The sequence below is a fragment of the Gorilla gorilla genome, chromosome 9 (assembly GCF_029281585.2).
Source record: "Gorilla gorilla gorilla isolate KB3781 chromosome 9, NHGRI_mGorGor1-v2.1_pri, whole genome shotgun sequence".
NCBI lineage: Eukaryota > Metazoa > Chordata > Mammalia > Primates > Hominidae > Gorilla > Gorilla gorilla.
Window position 1 is genome coordinate 46,613,352 of NC_073233.2, and position 12,481 is coordinate 46,625,832.

Consider the following 12,481-nt stretch of genomic DNA (forward strand, 5'->3'; position numbering starts at 1 on the left):
CCAGAGCACATTTTCAAAGTGTTTAGCCTAATTCTAGGCCACATTCTAAAGTAAATATCTCTACACAATGCAAAATATTAACTAAAACTTTAGGCTTCATCAAAATGTCTCAACACTGTTGTTTAGGCATAAAAATATGTTACTTTTATAAAAGCCTTTTGGTTATGAAATAATGGACAGGTGTCTAAAATTTAAAAATCGTCTGGGTAACTTAATTCTAGTACTTAGGGAGGCTGAGGTGGAAGAATTGCTTGAAGCCTGGAGTTCTAATTGCTTGAGGCAGGAGTGCCTGCAAAACATAGCAAGAGCCCTGTCTCTATGAAAAAATAAAAAGTTAGCCACGCATGGTAGTGCACACCTGTGGTGCTAGCTACTCGGGAGGCTGAGATGGGAGGACTGCTTGAACCCAGGAGCTGGAGACTGCAGTGAGCTATAATGGCACCACTGCACTTCAGCCTTGGCAACACAACAAAACCCTGTCTCAGAAAAATAAATAAATAAATAAATAAATAACAGAAGTAGAGTATTAGAACAAAAAACCTTTAAAAGATTATCTAAGCCTATCCCTCATTTCCATTTTTTATATTTGGAAGGAAAAGCCCAGAAGCCACACAACTTACCAGAAGTTCCACTGTTGTCTGTCACTCACTGTCTAGCTGAGTAACTCTGACCAGTCCCTTCTTTCTCACTCTCAGTTTCTTGCTCTGAAAAATGAGGTGATTGAAACTAGATGATGTAAGAGTCCCATACAGCCTGAAAATGCCATTTTTCTGCAAGACTAGAAACCACATCTGAAAACATTTCCTCTCCAAAAGCAACACACAAGAAGATGAAAAGATTTTTAAATGGCACTTGGCACTATTGATGTTCCAACTCGTTGATACTATAATCTCAGCTTGATACTTTAGAACCACATAGGTTGCTAGTATCCACCACAGACAAGCAAAGCAGAAGAGAAAGGCTGTTGGCACGCTCTTTGCCTGAGAAGTGTTGCAACTGAAAATCAGACCAGAGAGAGAGTAAATCATCTCCTCCCCCTTCTGAGGATCTGGTGACTCCTTCTGTCTGGGCCCTGCCTCAGGAATTTCTCCTAGAGAAATTTTTCACTCGGGAGCTGGGAGTCCAGCCCTTGACTGGACCCCAGACAAGGATGCATTTCCTCCTGCAAGGCTCCTTGCCTGGACAAGTCCTTCAAAATCAACCTAAAAAGGAACTCCAGTCTCCAGCGAGCTGTACATTTTAGCATCTTTTAATCAGCCGTCTGGACTTCTCTGGTCTTTTTGGAAATGTTTTTTTTTCTTATTGCATTACAATTTTATTATGTTAATACACAAAGAGTTGGTATGCATAATTTTAAAAGGCAAATTCAGCCTTTGAATGAAGACTGTGTGATGATCATGGCTCATGCTTTAACTACATTTACTTATCTTCCTTTCTTCATTCTTGTATGGGACAATATCTTTGAAATGGCTTTTGTTTATTTTTTAAATGAGTTTTATGTTTTTCCCCTTTTCTCCTTTTCATTATTACTGTTTTCTAGCAGAAAATCAGAAAGTCGGGGAATGGTTTAAGTTTATAAAATCTGAGAGATCATCTGGACTTAAACCCAATTTCATTAAATGGTTTAGGAGATGTAAATGTAATAACAAGGCAGTATCCAGATATCATGTATGGAAAAGTGAGTACTGCCAAAGTCCCTAGTAATTAAGCCAATCATTAAATCAGAAGTTAATGGATTCGGTTCATTTTTATGACACATACAAGTGAACCTGAAACACTGGGTCCTATTAGCATTTAATACATAAAGAAAGCTAGTATCTGTACCTAAATAATTGCAAACACAATGTGGTCAACACAGAGGATACAAATTCTAGAAAAAAGTGTATCATCCAAAAAAAAAAAACAATTCTGTTATCAGTAGCATCATTATTATTGTCATCTATTGTGACAAGCTTGAACAACCCAAGCGTTCATCAAAGAAGCAATTCAATAGAATGTTTTCGGCATGCTCTTCTTTTAACTAAAAAGAGAATATGGAATGAGAACAGAAAAAATAAGATTTTTTATTCCAGTCTGAAAAAAAAAATTCTTTGAAGCTCCTCATGGTATGCATGACAAATAAACATACATTTCTTGCTTTCTGCAACCAAATAACTGTATGTGCCTTTGCAATTAATTAATGTTGTTTCCAATATTTCTAGAAAATTAATGTCAAATTCATTTGAATGTGGCTTCTGGAATAACAGGACCTCTGGTCCATTTCCTGTATGGTAATGTAATGACAGCAAGATACCCTTTTAAGTTTTATGTGTTCAAATTGGCTTAAAAAGGTAAACTTCTACACTATAATTAATGTATACCAACAATTTTCAAGCAATTTTAGCAGTGGAGCTCTTCTTTGAAAGAACATCTTGGGCCCAACATAAGCTAAGGCCCTTTAAATGTCTATCATTGGCTAAGAATATACTTTATATTTTGTGGAACTCACCAAGTACCTTCCTAGAATTTGAAAGGTAGGTAGAAAACTATTCTTCAAATTCATACATCTCATATTATTGATGAGAAAACTGAGGCTACAAAAGAAGAAGTGATATGAGTATGTCTCACAACTAGTTAGTGGCAAAAGTTAGAAATCGTGACTCATTCATTTATTCAACAGATGTTTATTGAGAACCCTCCATTTACTCATTTTGTGCTAGGTTTCCTATGCATATCACTTTTTTAAATTGATCATTTAAATTTTATATAATTTTGTTATTATTTTATTTAATCATTTCCTAGCCATACAGAAAAAAACTTTAATCTTTTTTTTTTTTTTTTGAGACGGAGTCTTACTCTGTCTCCCAGGCTGGAGTGCAATGGTGTGACCTTGGCTTGCTACAGCCTCTTCCTCTCAGCTTCAAGTGATTCTCCTGCCTCAGCCTCTTGAGTAGCTGGGATTACAGGCTCCTGCCACCACACCTGGGTATTTTTTTTTTTTTTGATTTTTGGTAGAGATGGAGTTTCACCATGTTGGCCAGGCTGGTTTGAACTCCTGACTCCAAGTGATCCACCTGCCTCAGCCTCCCAAAGTGCTAGGATTACAGGCATGAGCCACAGCTCCCAGCCAAAAACTTATATCTATTAACCAATCATCACATCTGTGTTCATCATGTCTCATGTGTAAAGAACTAAGAATGTGTTAGAAAAAGGCAAGCGAACCTAGAAGTTCATAATCTGTTTAAGTAGTGGAGATGCACAAACAAGAAATTTGCTTTAAAAAGCTAGGGTGACATTTAAGTGCTGAGTATAATACAGCAATGAATATGTTGGCCTCAGAAACTTATACCCCAAAATTTGGCACTTTGACATGCTGAACTGAAGAAGAAGCCTCAAGGTCTCTCTGAGAACCCCCACTTCAGCCCCCCATCTGAGCTCTCAGTCTCTCAATCCTCTGTGTCCTCTCTCTCCCAAAGCACAGGATAAAGTTGTTCTCTGAAGTTTCCTTATCTTAAGCCCATATCCACCAAATAAGGTCCCTTTCCTGAATTTTCATTAACTGAACTCCTACGGTAGGAAGAATGACAAGTCTGTCAACACACTTTCGCCACAAACCATTGTCTGATCTGCAGCCCAAGAGACTTTGTTCCAGGCCATTTTATGTTCTTCAAGCCCACCGAATTCTCCTAATAATCATTTACTCCCTTCAAAGTCATCCACACTTCCTTACGTCCCTTTACGTGGTAGGGTAATTGCTGTGGTTCTCTCCCATGCATGTTAATAAACTCGTATGCCTTCTCACTTATTAACCTGCGTTTTTTGAGTTGATTTTCAGCAGTGGGCTAAGGGGAAGGTTTCTTTTGGCCCTGAAGTATGTGTTATGTAAAGACAGATTCTTAAAAAGAGAGAGCTCATTGAGACTGACTTTAAGTATTTGAATAAGCTTCAAGGAACAGATAAAATTTGACTTTAAAGTATTTATTATTACCACTTATATTGTACTAAAGACAGTGGCATATTCCATGGCATCTGGATTGCTATAACTGTATAAATAGACTTTTTCCAATTAATAGCTCATAAAAAACTAGGACAAAATTGCATTATTAACATCAATAGGCTCCTAAAGAATTATTCAGCAGTTGAGCAGTTCATTTTTCAGCTACTTTGTTTGTGACCTCTGTTGTAAAAATCCTGATATTTTTCATTCATGAATGAACCCAGCAAGCATTTCAAAATTGACTGGATCTTCATCAGTCTTGGCCATTTCCTGAGACCAACTAGGAATTGTGTTCAAATTCATCTCTTATACAATTTCCTGACTTAATTCTCACCCAACTCAAAGTTACCTTTCCTTCCTCTAAAGAATGTAACTCTGTACATTTTATTTAAAAACTCTCTTAGATTTTACTCTATTATTTGCATATGTTACTACATTATTTATAAATAAATGCCATTTTTCTCAGCATATGTTAGAAGCCCATGACAGTAAAAACCATGGCTTATACTTAAATACAGTGTTTTGCCAAAGAGGCACTTAGTAAACAGTCACTGTTGTAATTTGCTTTTAATGGAAAAGCCCACACATGTTACAGAATCTGTACTAGTCAATGAGTAGGTGCTGACAGCCTACAACTTGTGGCTTTTGATGATTTATTGATACGATCCTCAAATCCTAGGACCTTACCTGTGATGCATTCTAATGGTTTTCTAGTCTATATTATTCCATTTCAATCTAATTCATTAAACAAAATTATAGGTTCACTGAATGATAAAATTGATTTTATCATCATCTCTGGCTGCAAGAATTCAATCAAATTATTAATCTATTCTAAGGATTATTTTATTTACTTGTAGAATATAGATAACAATATTATCTCTTTCATAGGATTGCTTTTAGTATTAAATAAAATGCTACCACTAGCATTGTGCTTGGGGCTTAGTGTTCAATAAAGGCATACTATTTTTACAGATATTATTATTTTAATTATTTCCATTATATTAGTATTATAAATTCAACTTTAGATATTTGAGAACTGTTAATTTATGTTAAAATTCTTAGATACATGCTACATATTATTAAAGTCCTAACTTTTTTTTTTTTTTGAGATGGAGTTTTTGCTCTTGTTGCCCAGGCTGGAGTGCAGTGGTGTAATCTTGGCTCACTGCAACCTCTGCCTCCGGGGTTCAAGTGATTTTCCTGCCTCAGCCTCCCAAGTAGCTGGGACTACAGGTGTCTGCCACCACACCTGGCTAATTTTTATATATTTAGTAGAGACAGGGTTTCACCATGTTGGCCAGGCTGGTCTTGAACTCCTGAAATCAGGTGATCCACCTGCCTCGGCCTCCAAAAGTGCTGGGATTACAGGCATGAGCCACCATGCCCAGCCCTAAAGTCCTAACTTTTTATCAAGTGTTAAAGGAAAAGAAAAAAAGACAATAAGTAAAATTGGTCCATACTCCTTCTAGACATCAAATACTCAACGTTATTTTGTTTTTGGTTCACTCTGCAGACTTTTGATTTAGTACTTCATCTCTGTAGTGATTAAGGACTGCGGAAAATGATAACATGGCATTTCATTTAGATGCTTCTTTGAGGTGACATACATGACAGATTCATTCTTCTAACTTAACTGTGATGAAATTCATCTCATCTTCTATTAGTGGCAGAAATATGAACAGAAGCATGTGGTCTCCATCATCTCCAATATTTGTACCAGAGAAGAAGATATTAACTAAAAGAAAACTGAAATATATCTTCTGTTGTTTTTAATAATTCTGGTTTGAGCCCTCAAATCATTCTATATCCATGAAGTTATAGGTAAAAGCATATTTTTTTCATCTTTCTTAGATTATAAAAGTAGGTAGTTCCTTTATAATACAATTCACTACTGATTTAACTTTAATCTAAAAAATAAGCATTAGAAATAAAAAGTATATGTGTGAGATATATGTTCATATTTCTTCTAGTATTGATGCTCATAGGAAGAAAAAATAATTTGTTTACTATTTTTGCCATGACTTATCAGAAATCTAAGCACGTTCAAACACACCAACAAAGAGAAATAATACCAACTGCTCAGTGGGAGATAAAGTGAGGCTGTTTCCCCAGGTGGAGTTTATGGTTGCCTTTCAATCACTGAAGAGACTGAATTTTTCCTCTATCTAAACTAATCTTGCTTGCTTTCAATCTTACTCACTCTGAGCCTGTAACTCCTTCCTTTTCTCTCTCTCTCTCTTTTTTTTTTTACTAATTTAAATATGGACCTTTTTAAATCACCATGTCTGCCATCGGCATCAACATTTCAAAAGACTTCTCCAGCGCACCCACTGAGTGTATCACACTTGTTTCATTTTGTTAATTGAATGGTTCTTAAACAACCTCATTATCTGCCCACAGCACTTAGCATTTTCCTATTATAAAGCTATCCTTTGCAATGTCTTCTCTGCCTACCAGGAAGGCTAGAATCTTGCTTTTAGTGTCTCCCAACACAGGACTGACCATGGGTCTTTAAACAAACCCCCATGTTTTCAGATCGCAATGGGTTAAGTGAAAAGAACCCACGTTGAGAACTTATTCAAGCCAAGCTATAAAAGGTGTACAATCCTATGACGAGATAACATTATACCCATTTCAAAAAGAAGAAAATGGAAGCAAAATGAGATTCTATTACTTATCAAAAATCACACAGAGAAAGTTTTTGGGGTGGGATTCCCAGAGTCTACACTCCAGGTCATTGCACTGTCAATACTGAACAATCACTGGGTTGCTCTCTGTTTTTTTGTGTGTGCGTTTTTTGTTGGTTTGTTTTTCTGTCTCTGAGGTCTTTGAAGGTCTTGACATTCTCCGTTGTCCAGATAGAGGGGTCATGTCATCTTCCAGATATTTCTAGCTGTTTAAAGCCCTTTCCCTGAATTCTAGTTCTAGAAAAGTTTGGAAGAATTAGCAGTCATTTGTACATACACTGACTGCATATCTACAAATGACTGTAAGACAACTGAAACTAGGGAGTCTGGAAAGCTTCCTCTCCTTAGTAGAAAATGATGGTATGTCTCTTCTCTAAGGAGGTTTTATATATGCAGCTTAAAATCCACGTAAAGAAAAATTCCCATATAGAGTGATGTTAACCTCATTTGTATGTAATCGTGAATCGAGGTATACCACTGTAGTAATTGCATACAGTAAAAGCCTTGTGACATGATTACTTTTCTACACTTTCTTATCTTTGCTCCCCTACCTAGGATGCCTCTCTGCCTTTTCATCCTTCCCTGGCTAAAGCAGGCTTATTCTTCTGGGTCAAGTTCCAATGTCATTTCTTCTATAAAGCTTTTTTCAACACCTCTTCACCCTCAGTTCTCTCTCCTTTGAGTTTTCCCAGCACTTTATTCATTCATGTTCCTAAGATAGTACTTATAACAGTGCATTATATATTTCTCACTCTATAGGCTAGATTTTTCAACCTCAGCACTGTTGACTTTTTGGGCTAATTTATTTTTGTAATGCTGCCTTGTGTGTTGTAGAATGTTTGGTAGCATCCATGGTCTCCCTCCACTGGGTAACAGTAGCATCAGGGTAGGTGCAGTGGCTCATGCCTGTAATCCCAGTGCTTTAGGAGGCCAAGGAGGAAGTATCGTTTGAGGCCAAGAGTTTGAGATCATCCCAGGTAACATAGGAAGACCACAGGCATGGTGGTATGACCCCGTAGTCCCAGCTACTTGGGATTCTGAAGCAGGAGGATCACCTGAGCCCAGGAGTTTGAGGCTGCAGTGAGCTAGGATCTTGCACTTACACTGGTCTGGGTGACAGAGTAAGACCCTGTCTCGAAAAATGAAAAAAGAGTAGCACCTCCCCTTCAATTGTGAGAATGAAAAATGTTTGAGGTAATAGATTCCCAGTTACTCTTATTTGCTCATTACATATTTTACGCATATATCAAATATCACTTGTCCCTCATAAATATGTACAATTATTACATATCAATAAAAAATATGTATTTAGACATTGTCCTCTGAGGAGTAGGTAAAACTGTCCCTAGTTGAAGACCACTGCTTGAGATCAGAGACTACAATGGCAGTGACTGCTTTTTTTCATCCTAAGAGTACCTGATACCCAACAGTATCAGGCCAGAGCTTGCTGTTATCAGAGTAACAGCAAGCAATCATAATCTCTTGGTTGGAGGCTAGGCGTGGTGGCTCACACCTGTCATCCCAGCACTTTGGGAGGCTGAGGCCAGTGGATAACTTGAGGTCAGGAGTTCAATACCAGACTGGCCAACATGGTGAAACCCCATCTCTACTAAAAAATACAAAAATTAGCCGGGTGTGGTGGTGGGAGCCTGTAATCCCAGCTACTTGGGAGGCTGAGGCAGGAGAATCTCTTGAACCTGGGAGGCGGAGGTTGCAGTGAGCCGAGATCGCACTACTGCACTCCAGCCTGGCCAGAGTGAGACTCCATCTCAAAAAAATAAAAAATAAATAATAATCTCTTGGCTGGAGTTAAATTAGTCTCATTTCCCAATAATAACATACAGAATTATAAAATTCACTGAATTCATACTTCATCCAAATGTGAAACAAAGTGACTATTAAATTAAAGATGGATTCAAAGGTAATGAGATCAAAAATATTTGGATATCAGAATAAGAAAATTGTATTTTTTGTATATTTAATAAATATTATATATACTACATATAATCATATATGTACATATATGAAATATATTGTATATATGTATGCGTATACACATGCCCACATGAAAAGAATAACCTTTACTGGGGAACTGCATTCAGAAAACTGGATAAAAGTTTTCTGATATCTCTGAATACATCATACTTAATACTTAAGGTCTCTGTTCCCTAAAAAAGGCCGGGACTCTCTCGCTTTTTTTTTCCTTCAAAGATCCATTCATAAAAAAAGTGATGCTTATTTTACAATTTCAAAATCAGAGGGAGTTGATAAAATAAAGAGGCACAGACAGTATGATACTGCCTTTTGTTCTGATAAGATATTCATCGCTACCCAATTTAGTGCAGAATAAAGTATAAAAGACAATAAAATTTCAGGACCCTCTAAATTTATTGTGCCAAGGGGCAAGTTAAGCCCTGGAGACTGTCACATTGCATGTTTGCAACTTCTGCTTCTTAGATTATAGGTTAACTCTTTTCTTCGTTGTTCTTGTTCTGTAAATGACTAGGAGAGATCAGAGACCAGACCTCTCCCAATTCTAATCACTGGATCCTTGTTATCGATGAACTACCTTCTTTATTATCTTGTCCCTAACCCAGACCACATTGCACAAAAGACCCCATGACTGTTACATTTTCAGTGTGGAGTATCAAATGTAACTTTTGCAAAAGAAAAAGAACACCTTGACTAATCTGACCCTTGTAACTATGCATTAAGCTTTACATAGAAAGATACTGAAATTCTGTTAAGCTTCCCTATGTAATCTTTGTCTATAGATATGATCCCAAATTTCTATGCTTCAGAACACTGACTTCTATTCCTTGGAATCTGTGCTTACCGGGCAGCGGTCCTCAAACTTTCTGCTTGAATAAACTCTCTTTAAATTTAATTATAAGTCTGGCATGGTGGCTCATGCCTGTAACCCCAGCACTTTGGGAGGTCAAGTAGGGTGGGTCACTTGAGGTTAGGAGTTTGAGACCAGCCTAGCCAACATCGTGAAACCCTGCCTCTACTAAAGATACAAAAATTAGCCAGGCATGGTGGCGGATGCCTGTAACCCAACTACTCGGGAAGCTGAGGCAGGAGAATCACTTGAACCCAGGAGAAAGAGGTTGCAGTGAGCCGAGATTGCACCACTGTACTCCAGCCTGGGTGACAGAGTGAGATTCTGTCTCAAAATTATAATAATAATAATAAAAATTCTGACCCTTTCAATTATTTTAACTTAACAAAAGTCATCTGACATTCCTTATTTCTGTAGACTAGCTAACCACGTATTTGGACTGATGACCACAACCACTGTGATCTTCATATGAGCTTGTGATGAGAGATCTTTTCTCGCCTCAGTAGCGAACTGTGCCTGCCTACATTTATCTATTTCCTGAGCTGTGGTTTTAATTAATCAAAGTTATAAAAATGAGATAGAATTGTCTTTTCATGTTTAGGTAGTTTTAAATCCATGAAAATCTGTTATTCTCACTGGGATGCTCCAAGCAGCAGTAGCACATTTTGCAAGAAACCAATGCATAAACAAGACCAGACCTTCCTAAGCAGTCAGAAAGGAGGTCACTGGGAACCGATGTACATAATCTCTTACCCATTGCAAAGGACCATAATTTTAGTGGTCACTTGTTATTGGTTGCCTCTTTTTAATTTTAGATACATTAATTATGCTTCTCATTATAATACTATGAAATATAGATTATTCTTGCTTCTGTAAAAAGGAGGTAATTAAATATTAGGACAATGAATATATTGTGTGATGTTATTTAACTGCTCAGTGGGTGAGGCAAAATTCACCCATTGATACAAACTGAAGGTACAAGGAGCACCTTCGAGTACATAGAAGTTCCTTTTGTGCTCACTCCTCCTCTACATAGCTACATGTACAGTCAAACCTACAAACAGATATTTCCAAGCCTCCACCCACATTTCCTGACTCTTCCCCCAGCCTCATGCCCCAAAGCCTGGCTCGAAGGAAAATAAGAATAACTAAAATGCAAAGCACTATGTATTAGTAGAACGGTTCAATTCAAAGGTCAGGGGGCCTGCATATCTGAGATAAGAAACCAAGGAAGAAAGAGCACCTTCACCTAAACTAGCACCTTCACCTAGAAGTAAAGGATCTTCTCTCTGATTACAGCTGAAAGAAACACCTCGGCTCCAATAAGTTACTTTGATTTAAAAGAGTTTATGCCATGCTTTACACAAATTTCAGTTCTTAGGATGCATTGACAAGTCATTTCCTGGGATTCTCACTGCAGCATTTTGTGTTGTGACACAACAATGTACACATGTTCATTAGGCTGCTACTTTCTGGGTGCACCTTGGACTGCCTTCTTTGGAGTTCAGTGTTAGGAGGTTTGTTTGGCATCTGGACACAGCTTCTAACCAGCTGCATGCATTTGGGTTCTCTGAGTGTCAATGAATTATTTAAACTTATATTCTATGCATTTACCTATTTATTCATATCTATCCTATTTCATGGAATCAGATGGCTTTGATGACATGATTCAGGTGAAAACATTGTATAAACCACACAATATTATTCATACTTAATGATAGTGGAAACATTACTGACCATGAATAGGATGATCATCTCAAGCAGTGGTACACACACACATATACACACACACACACACACACACACACACACACACAAACCCTAGCACACATATGTATATACATATACTCACATTCACCTAACTCACACACACCACGAATACACATTTGTACACATCTATAATCATAATATACCCACCTAATACATACACACACACACAACCCTAACACATATATGTATATACATACACACATACACACATACACCACCCTAACATATACTCTCCCAACACACACGCAGAGTACCCCACGAAACAGAGAGCTCTCAAGACAAAAGGATCTTACCACATATTTTATAGTTCTGAGTCAGCACACCAAGACTCCATTTTATCTTGATAGGGATGTGAAAAGGTCAAGTACTGATTTAGGTTTTCAAGAGAAGGCAAAAAATAAAAAGTCCTTTCTGAAAATATTTGCTACACTTTACTTTCATTCAGGGTTTCTGTGTGGAGCAGAGAGAGCTTGAAACCCACAGGATGGCAAAGATTAAAATAGCCCAGCTTATGGATGTGGCTCTAAGATTGATTTTACTTGTTCCTCTGACTTTTATTATACAAAGTAGAAAATTCCTATATGGCTCCAATACAGAAAATAAGATAAATTAATGTAAAGCAATCAAAAGATGTATGTAATCCATATATATGGCATATTTTATGTTTATTCTCATAATGTACATTATAAAAGCACTTTCATATAGAGATGTCACTGCACAAAATATCATCAATACTTTCTTTCTGAAAAATAGGAGACTTTAGGCTCATTTTCCCAGACCTAAAGTCTCTCCCCATTACAAAATAAAATGTTTGCAGAGATAAAATTATGGTATCTGGGTGACATCTTAGAGACGTCTGAGACACTGAAGAGAAAATAATTTTGGATCAGAAGAATTTTCACCAAATCCTCCAATTATTCCACTTGGCATTTCTACAGATAATAATAGCAATCCCTAAATATCTTTTTAATAGCTGCAGAAACATTCTGTGCTTAACTCCAAAGTTATCATTCACCTAGGTATATATACTTTTATGTTCAAATATCTAAGGTTACTTCTGGACTAAGAAATTTAATAAGACTTGTAAAAACAGTTGAACTCTTTGAAGTATGTTTGACTTTACAATGGCATATTTTCAAAAACATAGCACATGCTAAGACTATAAAACAATGATCTCCTCTTGCTTGTTTGTTTACTTGGTGTTGT

General features: G+C 37.0%; 1 protein-coding gene across 13 annotated transcripts in view; it reads right to left on the minus strand.

Annotated features, from left to right (window-relative positions):
- Nucleotides 1-12,481, minus strand: part of LRRC4C (leucine rich repeat containing 4C) — a 1,603,893-nt gene that overhangs the window by 127,809 nt on the left and 1,463,603 nt on the right. The window contains exon 1 of one of the 13 annotated variants that reach the window (XM_063711077.1): nucleotides 621-1,701. The exons of 11 other annotated variants lie outside the window; for them this stretch is intronic. The gene's annotated coding sequence lies outside the window, so the exon portion shown is untranslated. Of the gene's footprint in view, nucleotides 1-620; nucleotides 1,702-12,481 lie in introns of those variants that run through there. One more of the 13 variants, XM_063711076.1, reaches the window with a different exon arrangement.